At 31.4% G+C, this 20280-nt stretch overlaps 1 protein-coding gene across 8 annotated transcripts in view; it reads right to left on the minus strand.

Annotated features, from left to right (window-relative positions):
- LOC106709305 overlaps positions 1–20280 on the minus strand; it is a 50419-nt gene that overhangs the window by 14451 nt on the left and 15688 nt on the right. Inside the window, exon 1 of one of the 8 annotated variants that reach the window (XM_045682595.1) lies at positions 1676–1740. The exons of 2 other annotated variants lie outside the window; for them this stretch is intronic. The gene's annotated coding sequence lies outside the window, so the exon portion shown is untranslated. Of the gene's footprint in view, positions 1–1504; positions 1741–20280 lie in introns of those variants that run through there. 5 more of the 8 variants (XM_045682597.1, XM_045682589.1, XM_045682572.1 and 2 more) reach the window with 5 other exon arrangements.

Genomic DNA, 20280 nt, shown 5'->3' on the forward strand with positions numbered 1-20280 from the left:
AAAGAAGGGTTAACTTCTCTTAGTAATTGTTTTGAATGGCGTATAGTGCAATTTACTTTATATTTAATTTTCTTAAAGTGGCACACAGCTGCACTAAAATATAAACTGCCTAACATACTCATAGGGTGCCCTAGTTTAGCTAACATATTAAATAACATATAGTTGTTAGACAAATTGTGTTAACGATATGCTATCGTAGACAGATAATAAAATTGTTATGGAATTTTAATGAACCCATATGTTAAAGAAACAATATTGAAATTAAGCTATTCTCAGGAATGTTGGTAGTAATTTGTTTTTCTAAATATAGTAAATGAAAAAATATTAAATATGTTTGTTAATAAGAAAATAGTATTTTATTTAGTAGTTATTTTAAGCAAAGGCGGTATTCAATGGGAGAAGCTATATCCATACCCACAATCCGCTACCTGTTGAATAAATATCTTTCGAAAGAGAAAATCCTATAGAGCTTGCATTATGATAATACAATGCATTTTCTTGTCTATAGTCCAGACTAATTGATATGCGGGAAGTTATTGGAGCATTGAACTGTGACACAATTAGAGCCGTCACTGACCGTTAGTTAACAATAAGCACTCGCTTTCAGGAGAAATTTTTATTTATTTGCTACGTATGCTTCCACCGATAAAACAAAACACTGTCATCCCTTTCGGTCTCTTTAAAAAAATAGAGACAACACGAGTTAATACAAGGGTTACGACACTGGAATTTAACGTTAACTTTTAACGTTTATGATTATGGTATATGAAATAATAGTGATTGATGCTCTTTTTTGTCTATGAAAATGTACCATCAACATAAGAAAAAATGTTAAAATTAATTATACATTTCAGTACATACAGTCGCAGTAGTTGACAAAAAGTATAAATTTAATTAGCTTGTTATATTTTTAATAATATAAATAGTTTATCAAGTTAATAATCAGTTTGCATTTTTTTCTAATAAACATTTAGGTTAAGGCAATATATTTAGAACATAACAAAGTCTCGTTAAAGGTTACTACGACTGGACAACATATGGAGAGATAGTTAAAATTCAGTTCCCACATTAGTGGCTTTTAACGACAAAATGTGTAAGTTTAAACACGTTTAAATTGTGGGCCCCGTAGAGTAAAAGGTCAGTTTGAGTTCGTTTCCAGTTGTATTAGAAGTTTATTGTACTATACTACTTTTTTATAGATCAATGATTTAAACGTAGCACTATATTTACTGATGAAATCGGTTTTGTATAATAAAATTAACTGACATTTAGATCTTAGATGTGATGGACATCTAGTCAGACATGGGTTGTCTTTTGCAAATCAATGAATAAGGCACTTTACACAATTATTTTGGAGTTCAAGCCTCAGTCAGTCGCAAGTCACTATACATTACTTTGAAGTAAATAAAGTATACCTAAACATTGTATGTCACATACATAATTCGTCTGTTTACTAGATTGCTGTATATTGTTGCAGCGGATGATAATAAGAGAAATGTTTTACGTCTTAAATTACATCTGGAAATACCAAAAGTAGAAGTCAAACGATTTTTTGTTTACAAACAAAATGTCAAGCCGAAAACAATCGAGGCACATTCATGCGGCGCGTCACAAAGCGATCACTGCGCGGAGCGGCTCGGCGCATGCGCATCAATATAAAACAATAACACTTAACACATCTCCCGGCGCGTCTCGACACACTCTTAGTCATTAAAAGAAAAGCGTGGAACAATTGCATGAGTTGCTAGAGCAAGGCTGCGCGTGCGACTGACTGCTACCATCAGATGGCACCACCGTTGCACCACCACGCATTGTCAACACACCGCCGTGGAAACCCGCCAGCTAAATCATTTACGCAATCCATTATATCCTAGAGATACAAGATAATTTTTTTCTCACTACCCGCAAAGGTAAATAATTAAGATAAAACAATAGCTAGACAATTGTAATCTCGAAAACACGATGTATACATGTGATGTATCTACAACTCTATATCACTATAGGCACAAATACATGTTTAATTAGTTATTCTTGCAGACATGTATAAAATTGTGAATCAATTATTTCTTATTTTCTAATGTATTATATATAATATAGTATACTATTATTTTTAAAAATATTGTAATTATAGTACGGAAGTGTGTAAAATTAGTTTACTGGGGAACTTACATAGTACATTTTAATTTATGCTTTCGTATTACACTAGTTAATTTTTATTATTATGGAAAATAACGTACAGCCGTTCTAGTTTGATATTGATTCTTCTAACTTACTATATTATCTAATTTATGTCATGTACCACGATAGTAAAAAATGAAAGCTTATTAGGTTTTCTTGTTATTAAAGAAAACATTTTCATTTTTTCTTTACAAATAACTAATAGCATACCATTATGTGTTACAAATCAAATTGGTACAAGACAAAGCTTAGTTCACAGACAAGAAAACGCAGACATACAAAAAACTATTGCATGGCCGCCCAATTATGTACGTTAGGAAAACAGCGCAATGGAAACAAATTAAGTAGCTAATCGTAACCAGCGTCGGTTATTGTGAGTGGAAGAACAACTCGCCTCGTTGAATGTAACACACGTTTAATGACTTCATACTAAAGACTTCAACGGGCGCTCGGATTTAATAATTATTAAGTTCTGGAAAAATATTATATTTTAGTCGAGCACTTATATATCACGCTTCGTAAAGAAGATTTATGTTAAAATTATCTATTTTTTAGACCTATTACTAAGCTTAAAATATAATATGATAGGTTAACATTCTGTTAAACTAAAAATATCATCGTTTTACATTAGAAATCATTATATTTAGTAAATTACGAAATGAGAAGCCTATTAACACATAATTTGTAGACAGGTAGCGTGGTACACGACTGAATAATGATGAGAAAGGCGTTCATTTCGTCATCGAAAGGCACATTTGACTCTTTAACCGAATAACCTATGACCTAAAAATGCGGTCGATGATTTTAGTCGTCCAATACTGTTGGGACTTAAATAAATTATAGAATATTCTTAACTGAAATGGACAAACTAATTTGTAAGTATTTTTTGTAAAAGCTTTTGAACTTCGACGTATCGCAACACAATGAATAACTGAAACTTAATATTCTACTGTCACATTAACCAAAATAATTATAGAAAAATCATAAGAGTATCGAAGCAATCGCTGTCATATTAATCAGAGTTTATTAAACAAATTATCTTTCATTAGTATTTATAACTTAAATCTTTAAAACTAAATAGTCATTACAGCTTAACTTCTTGATTTGGCTGCAAACTAGTTTTTTTTTATATAAAACAGTTTAATCGATACAATTATATATGCGAGGTGTGAGCCAATTTAATATTAAGTTACTCACCAATTAATCTTTCTGTGTCACGCTAATGTTATTTAAATCATATACATATTTAATTGATTATTAACACTTTCATTTGGCGACGATGATCTAATCAAGTTAAGTTACGAGTCCGAAGTTAATCTACTATACCAGAGGTTATCAAACTATGGATCACGAGCGACTACTGTAACGGCTTTAAGATACCAAAATAAAGTTTGACAGATACTACTGTTTTCTATTTTTCTTAATCCTGGCACATCTATATATATAAAAGATAGTCGTCGTTAGTTACACTATTTATAACTCAAGATCGGTCCAACTGATTTAGCTAAAAATTGATGGGGAGGTAGCTTAGAACTAGGAGACGGACATAGGAACTTTTTTATCTTGTGTGCACTTTTTTTATTCCGCGCGGACGGAGTCGCGGGTAAAAGCTAGTTTCTTATATATCTACAGAAGAATTAATTCGTCCGTTAGGGCTATGGAAATGTATATTAAAGATCTAAGTCTAAAACATTTAGCTTGATCTAAGATCAAGCATGGCTTCTAGAGGTTTGCCTAATAAGGTAGCAATTTATTAATGTATTGCCAGTGATCCATGTTAGACGCCAAGGATAACAACGCATCTCTGTTTCATTTAATTACCGGATGTAGGCATAAAAGGCTTCAGGGAGTTATTTATGAAAGCACTTTATTAATCGTTTAAATTAATTACATAACTAATAAAAACACGAACATATACAACAGTTTTTATTATATAAAAAAAATCTCGATTACCTGTTAATTTAAGATTGCTTTTGGTTCTTTAAAATTTAACATATGGCAGCTTCTTTAACAAGGGTAATTTTTATTAATGAAAGCATAACGCAAGATGTCAATAGATTTCCATGAAGCAATGTAACCGATGAACACGGAAAGAAAACATTATAATAAATGTATGACAATGTCAAAAGTCACAGCACCGTTTCCACTGTGAACTGGAATTCGTTAAATATATCAGCAATTGTTATGTAAGCGAGCGTCGCCAGTTATTTCAATGATTAAATTGCCTTATCTGGACAGGATTAATAATTCTTCATCGTATTACAATTTTTATGACATAATTCAAATAAATTTCATATTTAATGCAAATCCGTATTTCAGTTTTGCAAGTTAACCTGTCGCTATGCTACTAATTTCTACAAAACAAGTTGGTTAAGATTCAACAAAATTAAAGCCTTTTTTTATAAACATGGAATATTCAAGTAATTAAATTCAATACTCACTACGACCACCCTAGAGAGCTTTTCAGGGTTCAGTTCATCATCCAAACGTCTGCTCGACAACAAAACACAATTATCATCTATTCTCTCGGCTGTTTTTATCTTTCGATTCGAGTTTCCATCTTCGTTCACAATATATACATTATTAGATTGAAATAAATTGCATAGATTAAACTTCCAGGCGATGTTACTTGAATATTTATTAATAAAATATATAAATACTTCAAGAAAAAATTTCAGAAGCCATAACACGTTTTTGTACATTTTATTAATTTTGAATACTTTTAGTGTTTGCTTACAACGCGATCATTTATATCAAGGATACGGGACAAACTGTTTTGATGAGTGATTCAATTTCTGTGATCGAATCTCGATCATTATTGTATGACGGTGTTCTATTGTTTCCTCGTAATGTTTGCAATCTTCCTAAATTGTTTATATAAATGTGATGTAATTATCCTCCAATACATGTAAACATCGCTTTCGCCATTTTATCCTTACTTATTTATAAATAAACATCTAAGCATATATTCTATAACTCAGAGCTTATTTAAACAGGATTGACACAGAACTCTATTTCCATTTAGCACAATACTAACACGTCTAATTCTTTCAAACTAATAATATTAATTTATTTATTGGTTAATTATAAAATATTGATTACAAACATATTAAAAACTTTGCCCCATAAAATAATTTGGTCTATACTACGAGATCTAACATAAATTTAACTACATATATCAATAATACTACCTTATTGTTATATTTATATTATTCAATGTCATAATTTATCCGCTCTTTAATTATTCGTAACTTTTATCTACAATCTTATATTAACTTAGGGTAATTCGTTTCTGTTATTGTTATTTAAATGTTACTGTATGTTCCAAAACAAGCGAGGTATTTTTATAAAAGTTGCTTCGAATCCGCAATTAATAGCTAATCGTCGGATCTCGATTGTTCGCCTCGACGACGGGTCACCAAATGATTCTAATAATTCGAGGCGTGCAATGTTTACCGCGTGTAATAATATGTCAGAACGCCCGAGGGTATTTTGACGACCTTTGCTTGACATTTTCATAGCAACACGCTGATTTTGGTTAAGGTCCTTGATTGAATAGGCTTAAGGTTGATCTTTACTTTGTGTACTAATGTCATCCGCATTTGGTTAATGTCTATTGATCTCTGAATAAGCACTTACACACACAATGGCAAGGTTTAATCACCTTAGTGGGAAACGGCTGGTTTGACTAAACTGACGGTTGCCATTTTTATGTCCCCGTTAGCGCTAGTATGACGTTCTAAATTTTTACTTAAGAACATTTATCAGTTGCATACCTATAAAATAATTCCGTCACGTCATAAATATAATCGTCATTAAATATTTAAAATCTGGTAACGTATTTAAATTTTACATTTTTGTCAAAGTACTGAATTGCAATGTTTTAATTCAGTAAATAGAGACTATGTATATTTGAACACCAACATCGATAGACATAAGTGCATAGAAAGACGTTTAAACTAGCACGTTGAGTTTAATGTTTACAACTGCTGTCAAATAGGCAGCAATTTGCATTCCGTGTCGACCCAATTGGCTGTGATAATACTGCGTAACCAAATCGGTGCTGTGTGAACAACGAGAGAGGTACAGAGTTATGAAGAAGCCAATTAAATACGGATTACGTGCTATCACAGATCCTATCTTCAGATACATTACATTCTCAATTACATTAACTTCTATTCGTGACGGGTCGGTTTTTGTACGTCAATTTGTTCAGTGGCTTTTAAAAGGCATTGCGTAACACTAAGTGTGGAAGTCCACTACTCAAACATTTGTATTAAAACATATCTTCTTTGGTCTTTCAAAGTATATGAGAGGAATACCGATATGGTTTTACCAGTGAGTCTACAGTGGAATCCTACAGTTGTACATAGTACGTAGGTACGTTATAACATGTTTATGCCGGATGCGCTTCGATCCTATTAATGCTTAAGATGTAGTTACTCGATTGACAGGTCACGAAAGTCGAGTAGCGATTTGCATGAACTAAATAAAAATGGAGTAGTCAGGCATGAAGGAAGGTCGAAGGCCGACGTGTATTTATCACGTCCGGGTAAATACATAACATCGAGCTTCTGGTTTATATAGGTGTATGCAAGAAAAAATAACAAAGAACACAGAGAAAAATATAGTAGCTTTTATAATTTTAACTTGCCTACATATTTATTTTTCATACTAAATAAATAATTTCAGAGAATATTTATGGTAAGTAAAATTTTTCTTAATCGATGTCAGATTTAAGTATGAAATCGGTATGTGAAGGCCTAATAACAAAATATATAAATCTTTTTAAAATAAAGCTATTTGACCCGATAAATCATAGCGTTAATAGTAATTTGTATGCATTCAGGGCTAAATCACAAAATGTTTAACATATGCGTGCGTGATATACTCATTTATTGTAGCTTAAATTATTTGCGCTACAATTAATATATGTGTACAACGACACATAATATATCTTACGTACATTAAATACACAAACTACATAAGAACATTAAACTTTTTTTATTCATTCATAAAATGGTTTCTTTTAAATTACTTTGAAATAATACGTGATCAAAACTTGTCTTGATAACATGAAACTTAAAATAACAAAAAACTTAACAAAATTCCGGTACATCATACATGCAGAATGCACATAAACACATCTTGCTACATTTTTTAAGATAATAAAGTCTAGTGATTTTTTCGCTAACATAAAAACAAGTTTAGCTTCAAGGGCGTATACAAAAATCCGCAAGATGGTCAAACATTGTGTAGTAATATGCTAAAAATATAAAGATAGTACTAGATCGTGTAGGTCAAATGTATTTTGGCATTGCAGTGTATAGATAAAATTCAACAAGCTTGCTGTCCCAGAAAATAAACAATGCATTGCATATTAGATATAGGCGAACTGCAAGATTGTGAAACTGAATAACAATGTGTAGTTCGAATACGAATTGCCTTTAAATCTGCACGGCGAACGCACAAACGCCTAGTCAAATAAAGCTTACAAAGATTTACACTTGCTGATTACACTCATAGAAGTTTAATTATTAATTATGCCGTTACCAAGTTATTAATATTGACTGTAAACATAGTTATATATGTTTAATATCACTCAGAGTATTAAAATTTTATAGTAATTACTGTTTAGCAAAATAGATGGCGCTAAACGTAGAGGCGAAATGCACCGATTACCTTGTGGATACCACTCATTAATTATCTTTATTTATATATTTTCCTTGCAACAATGTAACGTGATTGATTCTAATAATCCTTTGTCCTTTTAATGCTGAAGGTAATATATTATATTTATCAATCAGTCGTAAACAATAACCTTCTTAAAAATAAAATTGTGCTTTTAACGAATGTCATATTTTTACAAATTGCACATTATTTGTTTATTTTGTGAATAACAAAAATAATGTATAAAATATTTTTATGTAGTTTATAACTCATTGCAAATACCAATTTGTACATATCTATAAGTTATATATAAACACATCATCATCATCACCATCAGCATTCAGCCTTTACAAACACATCATGTGATGAATACACAAAAGTATGTGTTGGTTTAAAATAAAAAATTTGGACTTTTACGAAATCGAAGCTAAAGCTTTCATATGTGGACGTTAATGTTAATTTTTGTCTTAAAATTTGCTAGTTCCTACCTTATATGTCTAAGATGATATATAAGGTATTTAATAGATTACAAGTAGTACTTAAACAGATATATTAACATTAATTTCGTAATCCATACTAAAGATGACCAAGTGAACCCACATGAAGCAGTGCTAGGTTAAGTTGTTTACATCACTTATATAGAAGGAATTTTTAAAGTATTTTTGATAATGCATGTGAAGCTGCGTACGTCACTGACATTTTCCTTACGAAAGCCTGTTATAGTATGTACTCCATAGATCTCTATTCGTAGTCATATCTGAATTTACTCCCCTCTTACGCATATTCTCTTTTACATAATACATCCGAAAATTATATTTTATCGTATGAAATAATTAAAAACTTATTTAACATTATGCAAACTATTAAGGATATTTTACTTTATAGCTAAAATTGTTCTGATTTCAGGGTCGAGTGGCGATTCTCAACGCTTCAGTCGAAACCATTTACTTAACAAGCTATTTTAAATTTTATTATTAAAGCATTAAGACTTAGTGTATAAGATTAGTCTTTTACGCACTCCGTATATGGGCAGGTCCTTGCTTAAGTGATTCGTGTATTGGTGTCGCCTGGAGATTACCACTGCGTACATTTCGCACGGAGTTTCGCAATAGACAGAACATCGCAAAAAAACATTATAATAATTTCGAATATGCTGAAATATGCTGTCTTAATTCAATTATCTCTATGACATTTGGTCAACAAAATCTTCATTCTGTCCGTTGACTTAATTTAAACAAGGATTTTCTTACCGCCAAAAGAAAAAATACTTTAAGATAAGACTAAATAGGAGTTTATATATTTTACGATTGAAAAACATTACCTATCACTAGCCTAAACTTTACATTCTCACACTATCATGGGTTGTTGGGTAATGATTCACGATATTAATTCAGTAAGCGCCAGATAACGCACCTGTCTAAATTGCACACAATGGCATTGTTCGACCCACACTGTGATGACTCAAATGCACCATAACAATTGCTTACATCGAGTACTCTAAACTCTTGTGACATTGAATTAAAATATTAACATCGTCCTGATCAAGTAATGCAAATTAGTAACGTCACTTAGAAGGAGTCAATTATTTAAAAATTAAAAAGAGAGGAGAAATCTTTTTCTCTATTACATTCGGAAAATATTAATGAAATTCTCATACTTAACAATCCTAGTACTAAAAAATTTGAAAGCTTGTTACGTCCTAAGAACTGTAGGTATAATATGCAAGGATTTATCTAAAAATAAATACTCAATTATTTTTTATTAACATTACACAGTTTAGAGTTGCAAACAGTCGTAAAATAAGTCCATTAAATTCTAATGTTAATTGTTCTTCAAACATACGACATAACATGACAAATATGTTGAAATATTAATTGCAAAAGCTTTACGAAGAAGTTGACATTACCACATACATAAATAACATTGAGTTATTTTTGTTTAACATCACAATTATTATTCAATGGCACGAAACAATACGAAGTATTAAGTATCAGTCACAAACTTCATAGTTCAATACTAATGTTGGGTTGCATATGAATCCGCACCGAAATAATTGTAAGAACCGGCCGACTTAACACCTAGACATGCGCAGGCGCAACCTTTGCCATATTGCACCACAAAAGGAATTTGTTTTGAAACATGCATTCATATTGAAAAACATTCCAAATTAATGAATGAATATATGATCTTTAGCGGGATGTTTACGAATTAGATGTTAATAAAAATAGTTATAGTGCTCACCATTTTCATATAAATGCGTTTTTATTGCCTCAATGCAATTATTAGGAAGAATTAAACATCTTCGATATTTTTACTCCTCATGATCACTACACCTTTTAGATTTGATCCAAGATTGAAACCACAAAAAAATTGTTTTCTATTCGATGGATTGTCATAATGTAGCTGTCACAATGTGTGAATTTACCCTAGCGGGTCTTAACATTGTTTCTATAACAATATATTTTCACCTTAATTCTGGGCGTCAGCATAACAATCAAAATTTGCAGACATTGCTCTACGTCTATGCCATAAAAAGTTTATTCCGAGGCTTAAAATTTGTTACTATTTACACATAATTAACATATACAAAAATAAACAATAAATTACAAATAAGGTTGTCCACCCCTGGATTCAACTAAAATTTAGTTAGTTGGTCGTGTGGCTAAAATTAAAGCTAAGTCTAAGTCTGCATTCGAGGTCCCTTTTTGTGTGTTCTATGATATTTTGTAGTAACAAATAACATTTCCTTTAAGTCTTGAATATCTTTGTGATTACTGTTTACGGCAATTTAATTGCTATATAATTGTTTATTTTATTTTAACATTATACTTTAAGCACAACTTAAGTGTTGACATTTTACGAATGAATGTTTGATATAAAATTTGACGTAATATGCAATCGGATATAGTCAATGATACAGTACAAATATAAGAACATTCCTCAAACATATGTTAAAAGTTATATTATGTACACAAATGTGTACATATAACTTTTAACATATGTTCACTATTTATACTAGCAAAAACATAATTTGATAAAATTTAATTAATTGTGTTAATATTATTCGCACTCCGTTTACTTTATCAGCGTTCCGTTTTTAAATTCACAGATAAAAAAGTATTTACGGATCTACACGAGTACATAACATGACTGATGTACTACTTGTAAAAAGTCCAATGTTTTCATAACACGACATAAACTTTGAGGGATTTCATTAAAGATTAGATTATTTGTAATTTTATTTTTGTTTGATATTGAAGAAGTGGAAATAAGAAGTATTACTCGTTACGAATAATAATATGTATGGAGATATAGTTTATCAAAAAAACGTCACTTATTTTAGTGCCGTAGTTGTTTATACACAATTGAGTTGTTTGATGAATGACTTGAACAAACAAACTTGACAAAAAATTTCATCAATTAAGAAGAAACGCGTAATTCTCATACAGTTCACAATCCCAGATGCGAATAGTTGCCGACATTAAAAATAACAGTAATGAATCCATTTGACAGACGCCATAAATCTCTTCAAGACTTTAACAGCAATGAAGAGTAAAAGTTCATGGTTGTATTAAATGGAATAGCTTTGACACACCTTGTTGCAAAATCATTTGTAAATCTAGTTGAGCTAAGCAAAAAGTTCATAATTTAATTTATTAACTACGTCCATTGCGGACCTCTTTACTATTTTGATGGCCGATGTAGTCCTTCGAGCCAAAATGAAATGAACAAACTAATTAATCTGCAAATGACTATATTTTAATAAATAACAAAAATTAAGAAATACGAAAGAAAATGGGTAACCGACAGCCAACGTCAAAAAACATAATTGTCAATAATAGCAACAACGTCTGTCTTCTTTATATTTGAAAATCGTATTATTTTCACCTGTCAAATCGGTTACACTATTAAATGGAATGGAATGTTAATGGTAGAAAAACTGATAAACTTCACGCATATTGAAACTCTAAGACTAGTTAGAATATATTGATTTTAGTCGCTGCAAATTCATACTATGACCACATGTGACTTGCAAATGAGATTGTATGAATCCAAGGTGTTACTACTAACTTGCATAATAATTTTCCTTGTAATTATTTCAAACATTGGTTGTCTTAAGGTATTGCACTGAATAGTCGTGACTCATAAAACTTAAAATAGGTTTGTGCGATAGTTAGAACATAAATTGTGTAATTGATCCAAATATGTCGTGAAGCAGGATTCACGAGGCTTTAGGAGAGGAAATTTGTGATTATTGAAACAGTTGTTCTCAATTTTTTACTACTTTAATCTTTAGGCACGTCCAGAAAGTAAATCATCAAACGCAGAGGGGTTGGGAGATGGATATACCCCATATTATCGTCGTCGTAGACACCACCCGTAGAATTTTTTAAGGAGACGATGTCACCTTCACGTTTATTCTAAGACATTTTATCTAAACTGTGCAATAAACACTTTTTTCAGTACAAATGGTCTTTAACGTCTTCCGTTTTTTGTTAAGGTGAATTCAAATAAATTTCATTATTTCATCTACATCATCTTAAGGATTCAAATAGATTATATAAAAATTAATTATAATATGTGATACACGTGGCTTTATAAATAAAATAAATTAGTCACAAAAGCAGTGAATGTTATTACCATAGACAAGATATAATAATAAAAATGTAAAACACACGAAAAGGTCACCACTAATGGACTAAAGGTGAACTTTTTACCAAAATATAATTAAATAATGACATTGAATTTTAAACAAGCAAACATTCGGAATCTGGTTTAATTATGCATCATCTTGTTTATTAGCATTACTGGTCGCACATCTTTCGCAATTTTTGCTGTTATTATTTTTTTTATTCTTTAATTCTCCAAAGATGCGAGAAAATGACATATTGCATGTTCTGTAAAACCAAAATGCATAAATTAACATTAACCAGATGGTGGCAAAGGGCAGGTGTGTTCTATATACAGAGATCTCGAGAGAAAGGCAACGTACAGGCTGACCCAATTTTATAGACACTTACTCATTAAAGCATCCGGCTTTCGTGTCCCATTCAAAATAAATTATTGAATTAATTTAACAAAATGAAAATGGCCACAAACAACACATAAGTAATAAATAAATCGTAATAAAAAAGTTCCACATATTTACTTTTTTTTACATAGCGTAGAGTTCCGTAAAAACATGATACTTGTCAATGATCCCGGCTCGATATTCTAGATAACTAGAACGTTCTCAGTCACACTAATCAACACCTTTGAAATAACAGTTAAATTATTGTACACGTTTTGAATAACAAGCTTGTTTTTACCTATAGTTTAACTTGACACGACCTGTAATTATTAATAGTTAATAAAACAAATGCCTGACAATTACGCATAAATCTCAACTCGTCTCCGACAATGTCGTTGTCCTTAGCACGCTGAAGCTCAACACTTGACCGTGTCTGTTAAATAATAACTGACCTAGTACTTGAAGGCTCCGTTCATCATAAAGCCATTAGCCGTTAGATCATAGCCACGTGATGATGTAACAAGCATTAGCGGTTTAGAGGTAATCATATAAATGCATCAAAACGAGGACAAATATTTAGACAGAAGTCATCGTTCCCTATTCCGACGTTTGAATGGTGTACGAAGCGCACTTTCTTCTCCCGCGCTTTTGTATTAAATATGGTACGAGCGGATGTGTATCTGCCTATAGTGCAGATTTGGATATTGAGGAATTGTATTGCAGTATTTATACAGAAGGTTAAGACTAATTTTCACGGGGCCTAAATGTAGATTACATTATAGCAAAAACTCGTCAAAATAAAATAAACAAAATAAGTACGAAAGGTCGGGTAACAAGTTACAAGTTAGTGATAAGCAATGTTACTAACTGACAATAAACGTACATATGTATTCATAAGCTATTTTTAAATTCTTATAATTATTTTTATTTGATAAAATATTCAAACTAATAGGTCGCATCGGGTCATTTCTCTTAAAATCAAGAGTATTTACTCTAGAGTATACTCTTTATTTTAACACTATTGTGAGTACTACACAAATAAAACTTAAAGCAATAAAATAACAACTCCACACAGATGATATTACGCTATAAAAAATTTCTAAAAGTTTAAATTAAAAATATTTCAAAAGGCAACTTTTTTCAAGTTTATACATAAACTTTTATAATATTACTAGCTGTCGCCCGCGACTCCGTCCGCGCGCAGTTAAAAAAACTAAATGGGGGGTTATGAAAAATAGATGTTGTCCGATTCTCAGACCTATCCAATATGCACACAAAATTTCATGAGAATCGGTCAAGCCGTTTCGGAGGAGTTTAACCACAAACACAGCGACACGAGAATTTTATATATTAGGTTTTTTGCAGATATTTTAGTAATGGGAATAAACCACTTTATATTGATTTGTCTCCATTTACCATGAAAATATCCAAACCAGAGTTTACCTAAAAGTCATGGTAAATAATAAAGAAAAGTAATATTGTTTGCCATGTCTGTGTAAACTGGCCCAATTTTATTGTTTTGACGCGTTCTGTTTATCTAATGCCTACATAAAGATATGATATTTTATCTAAGTCCATGGCATTTAATTTGTACTGATTTTAGAACAATGCTTTATTATTACAAATATTAAAAATTAATAATTAATTTTTGTATTCAAAAAGCAAATACTGTGCTTATCCTCAAAAGAATATACTTTTCTTTTGAAATGTCTAACTGTAGGACTACACTATTGCTGAACTACCTACAATAGTTTTTTTTTAATATACTGTCACATTTTGTCATAAAATTTCATCAAATATTAAATTTAATATTAAACTTGCATCATACTGTTTAATCTCACTTGCATTACAAGTAAATTTCCTGGTAAGTATGTGTTGAACATAAAAAAATTAACCTTCAACATCAATCTCTTATGTAGATAAAACTGCGTAAAAAAACCTTGATAACTGCATTACATTTTTTATCAAACATTTGCACTTTACATTGTCAAATATCATGCAAGTGTATCCTGATACGCACATTTTAATTGCCCAACAAATAATAAAGTAAATTTCATGACAAACGACAAAATATTCTAAATCTTGGTGATAATAAACTACATAACAATTGTCATAAATAAAAACATAACCCTTATTGCTAACCCTAGCCGGGCCTTAGTTTAACTAACGTAGTGACGTAACTAACGTGTTTAGTGGATAGTCCGGCCTTCTAAGGCTGGGAGTCCCACACGATGAAATGCGTAAATGCATTACCCGCGTCAATAAAAAAAACACCCTTATTGCTAAACTAGATTTTTATGATATTGTGTTAGTTTTACAATTGACTGAAATATAGCCGAACGAAGTTGAACAAGGACTTCTATTTTCTTTATATATTCTCTTTGAATTCAATGATAAATGGTGATAATTTTCGCTTTAAATCTTTGGTAATCTGTAAGCCTTCAATGATTATCAAAATGTAATACCATCGTGACGATGTCGTGCTCGGTGCGTGATACGATTCTGCAGTTACAATTTTGTTTATTTTATCGTTATCGGGATCTACGTAATTTTCCGCAACTCGGCAGACCGAGCGATATCACAATAAAACAATAATGTGCCATTTCGATAAGATAAAGCTATAGACCACTTGCATTACAATATTTGCTCATCTCCTACTCTTATCAGTACAAGTTGCCACACAGTTTGCGTTGACATCTGACATTACTAGTATCTACTAAGTAGTTACTAATATAAATATATAGAAATAAAAGATTTGATTGTATGTATGTTCCATAAAAATTTAAAATAAAAATCGGTTTAGCCGTTAAAGTCACATGATGTCTCAGTGAAAAGACCCAATAAAAAAATATTATCCTTAAATAAATAATTTTTCGATTGGAGAGCAATTTTTATTGTAATATCAATAAATATCCTGATATGCTCTTGAAATATCTACATTCGAATAAACCCAATTGTAGGTTATTATAAAAATGGTTTTGAATAGACATTTCACGATTTGCCGGTTAATAAGGTCACAATGCTTCGCGCAGCTTTAGGCCTGTAGGCACAAATGTCATGACTTCGAAGCAAGGGCAGCCTCAAAATGCTTCATACAAACGCATTTATTTAAATGTTCACAAATTAGGTAACTTCGAAACAATGTCGGATAAAGATATAATAAAAAAGTATGTAGAGTTTATTCCCAGCGTGATAAATTGAACCATTTTATTATCTTAGTTGCTAAGTCGATACATAGCAACTAATAATAATAACTAAGATAGTTTTCCGTGGTATTGCGATGCGATGACCCGCACTATTTTGCTAATATCAAGATAATGTATATTACACGTGTTTCTGACGTAGTAGAATTAACGAGTTATGAATAGACAAACTCTATGTTGTAATTACTATTTTTAGTAGTTACTGTTAAATGATAAATAATATAACGCGATCCGAAATAATGGTTTTACATTTTCGGAGGGCGATATACCTACTTAAATAGAAATGAGAAAGAATGTATGGTCTTTCCGCGATAAAGTCGTGTTATTTTTAAATTTAACATCAATTTAGAAATTAAAAAACCACATTTACAATCTGTAAGGGTTTTGATTAAAGTGTATTCTTTACATGGCTTTCATTATAGTTTTCTCTAATACTGTTATTTAAAAGATTTAAGTAAATTACGGAAGCCAACAAATAGTACAATTTATCATTCTAAACAAGGATATAAAAACGTGTTTGTTCATAATGTAATAAATAATTACAACAACGTGAATGTTCGTGATGTTAAATGTACTTCGATGTACGCGGAATTCAGTGTTAGGCCGCGATGACGCCAATGCCAATTAGAACCGCTTTCAATTGCCGGACAATACGCTGATTACATATTATTTATTATATTAAAAGTATAAGTTATATTAAATAATAGTATTTTAAAGTGCTAGTTCAAAGAATAATTCTTGGTGCAAGGGTTTACAAAGTCTAAATAAAACGGAAGGGAAGTTAAATTCAAATTCTGAATTTTTATTATATCTTACTTAAATGATGGATGAATGGATGTTTGATTGAAGATATCTCCGGATCAGCTCAACGGATCTTGATGCTATTTAGCATAGATGTAGAACATAGTGGTACTTATAATGTTTTTTTTTTAATTCCGCGCGGACGGAATTGCGGGCGACAGCTAGTTTATTATATTGCACTTTGAGTATCCTATTCTTTGATTTTTGTATAATTGCTTATTGTAAAAATTCCTTACAGTCATCGCTTTAATGAACATCGAGTATACTATACATCATTAGTTAGTATTGTTTGAGTATATATCATTACAGCATCTTATAGCACAGAGCTTACTCTCTCACAACAATCTAATATAACTTAACAAAACTAAATACAATACTTATAACTTATGTAACATCGGTCAGAATAACTGATTGAAATTTAGACCGATGAGAACCATTCAGAACTCCACGCGATTTGACATTTTAGCTGAGGCATGAGTAAATATTTGAATTGTTATTAAACATTACCTGTCATATAAAAAAGTGACAAGCTCTCACTATCTTATTACGTTACTAGCTTTTACCCGCGATTCCGTCTGCGCAGAATAAAAAATAGAAAACGGGGTAAAAATTATCCTATGTCCGTTTCCTGGTTCTAAGCTACCTGCCCACCAATTTTCAGTCAAATCGATTCAGCCGTTCTTGAGTTATAAATAGTGTAACTAACACGACTTTCTTTTATATGTATAGATATATAGATGTAGTCAAAAACTCTTCTTCGACTGGATAACAACACACATCTATTTTAATCTTGCAATTTCATATAAAAGTGAACGTATTTAAGTATAACAAATTACAGCTTATACTTTTAGATAATATTATTTTCATCGTATCTAATGTGCTCAAGGCATAGGGAGGCCTAAGAGCTTAATATCAGACTTCCATCGCTTCTTACATATGTAATTAATTACTTACGCGTAGGTCAGTATGAAAAACTGACACTTTATTACGTTGAAAAAATGAAAAATTAAGGAATATGTAATCTCGTATAACTAGAATACAAATGACAAGAGTCGATAAAAATCAAACAAAAAATAATTAAACCAAATTGAAGTTATAAATATTTAACAATACGCAGTAACATTTAGAATGAAAGTGGTAGTAATGGCGTAGTAACAACATCATTGTATCTATCGGAGAGGAAAATTCTTACAGAGGTCAGGTCGAGCGTTTCCTCGATAGCGTAACAAATGGGGCGTGATGTCGCATGATGTCACACGACTGCAATATCTCGCACTCGGCTTGCGTTTTATGAGAATTTCCACCAATAAGCTAGACGCCTGTTACTTATACGCGGACACTAGAATAAGAATTTAAATATTGAGTGCTAAAAATGTTTAATACTAAAATACAAGTCGTTCGAACTAACAATTGGGCAAGGTCAACATCCATTGGTCCTCTAAAAACATAACGATTGATAAACAAGCATTATTATTAATGAAGATGTATGAACATTATTACAAATTACAAGGGGTATAGAAGATTGTAACGCTCCTTACTTCAAGTTATCATTTATCATCTGACGCAAGAATTGTTCAATAAATAAATTTTTGACAAGTTCTTGTAGACGTATTACATATGGTGGAACTTACCTCGTCCAGTTTTAGTATTTTGCTTTATGGTACGATTATAATACGGGCTATAATTGCATGCCAGGATGTTAAATAAATATTCGAGTAAACCTGTTTGTAAATTATTTTGGTATTTTTAAGAATACTTAACCATCAAATCGCATATGACATTGTAACTACTGCATGCTTGTTAACAGAGAAGTATACAATAGAACTGATAAAGCAACAGTAAAAAAATGTACGTCAATACAATATTGATAAAAATCGATTAATTTATTTGTAACAATAATATTCGCAATTGGACTTTGATATTTAAATTATCTACGCTATGTAAACATATTACAACGGAAATATACTCCATCAATGGTATTTTTGCAAGTAATTAATACAAATTATAAATTGCTACAGGAAAAATATGTACAGTGATTTTGCAATTTAATTACAATAAAATACAACCTGAGATCGTATTGTTAGGATTTATGCCTTTTTTCCTTCGCCTTCCTTTGTTAGTTTTATTCAAACATGTAAAATATTTTTTGCTGTATCTTGAAACATTACAGAAAATGTGGTTTAGAAAAAAAATATGTTTAGATGTATTACAGGAAACCAATACTAAATTGATAATGAAGTAAAGTAAGCCAAATTGCTTGGATAAATCGATGTTAAGTTCACTGTATAGTGTACAAGTATTGTACTATAAAGAGTCCTAATTACTTCGTTACAAACAGGTGGAAATTCCTATCACATACCTATCTAGTGATTCGATGTTAGGAAATATATAATACAAATATAAATAATATTTACAGTAGAAATGGTAAAGGCCAGTAGCTTCGTAAAGACCTAAATCGCTTCTTTAAACTGCGCAATCGCCAGACAGTAAGGTGGTATCAGGTAGACTATACGATAGAACAGATCGTCCGATAACGAGTTCGTTGACGCTTAAACGAGGTATTACACCTTACAACGTAATGCTTTCTTCACACGAGGACAGAACAGTCTGGTAGAGCAGTAAGCTCACTGTGAAATTGTGGCTCGGCTAGAGCGTTTAAACAAACGGAGTACTGCACTGTTCTACTATTATACCTCTACTACTCTCGTGTGCAACTATAATAACAAGGTAACACGCAAGAGCCGGATAAATGCCCCTTAGATGAGTTACATTTCGTGTCAGAAGCTATGATTTATAATATTAATGAGCTCTTGGAAGTCGGTACAGTTTGTAACAGATGTAATTTATAGCTGTAAAAACAATTTGTTCCAGTCAAATAACATACATTACAGATGTAAGATTACATCATCGTCATCATCCCACGATACGACCCTACTGAGGGGCTAGAGGCTACCTCAAGTCGGGAGTGACTAACCGCGTTGGTCCAGTGCGAGGTGGTTGACTTCACACATCCTTGAATTTATTCGCAGATATATATGCGCAGGTTGCATCACGATGTTTTATTTTCAGGAATTTCAATCCTCAACCCGAGTTATAAATCATTCCGTCTCTTGATGTTAATAAAACCTAATGATGAATTGTTTTTTTTTTTGAGTTATCGTCTTCGGACATCAGACAGAGAGAGTATTTGTATATTACTTTATATAACGTGAACAACCACTTTCATGACAATAATGGTGATGAGCACTTTATGGTGTGACGACGTCTTGTGATGGTATTAAAATTTACAACACTTCCTGGTAAAATATGGCGCTTGTTTTGTGGTTTGTTTCGTATGCGGTTAACGTAACTAGACACAACAAATTTCCTTTATATCACGGATTACGTTGTATGATGCGAATCAAATGATCCGCGGAC

The sequence above is a fragment of the Papilio machaon genome, chromosome 2 (assembly GCF_912999745.1).
Source record: "Papilio machaon chromosome 2, ilPapMach1.1, whole genome shotgun sequence".
Classification (NCBI taxonomy): domain Eukaryota; kingdom Metazoa; phylum Arthropoda; class Insecta; order Lepidoptera; family Papilionidae; genus Papilio; species Papilio machaon.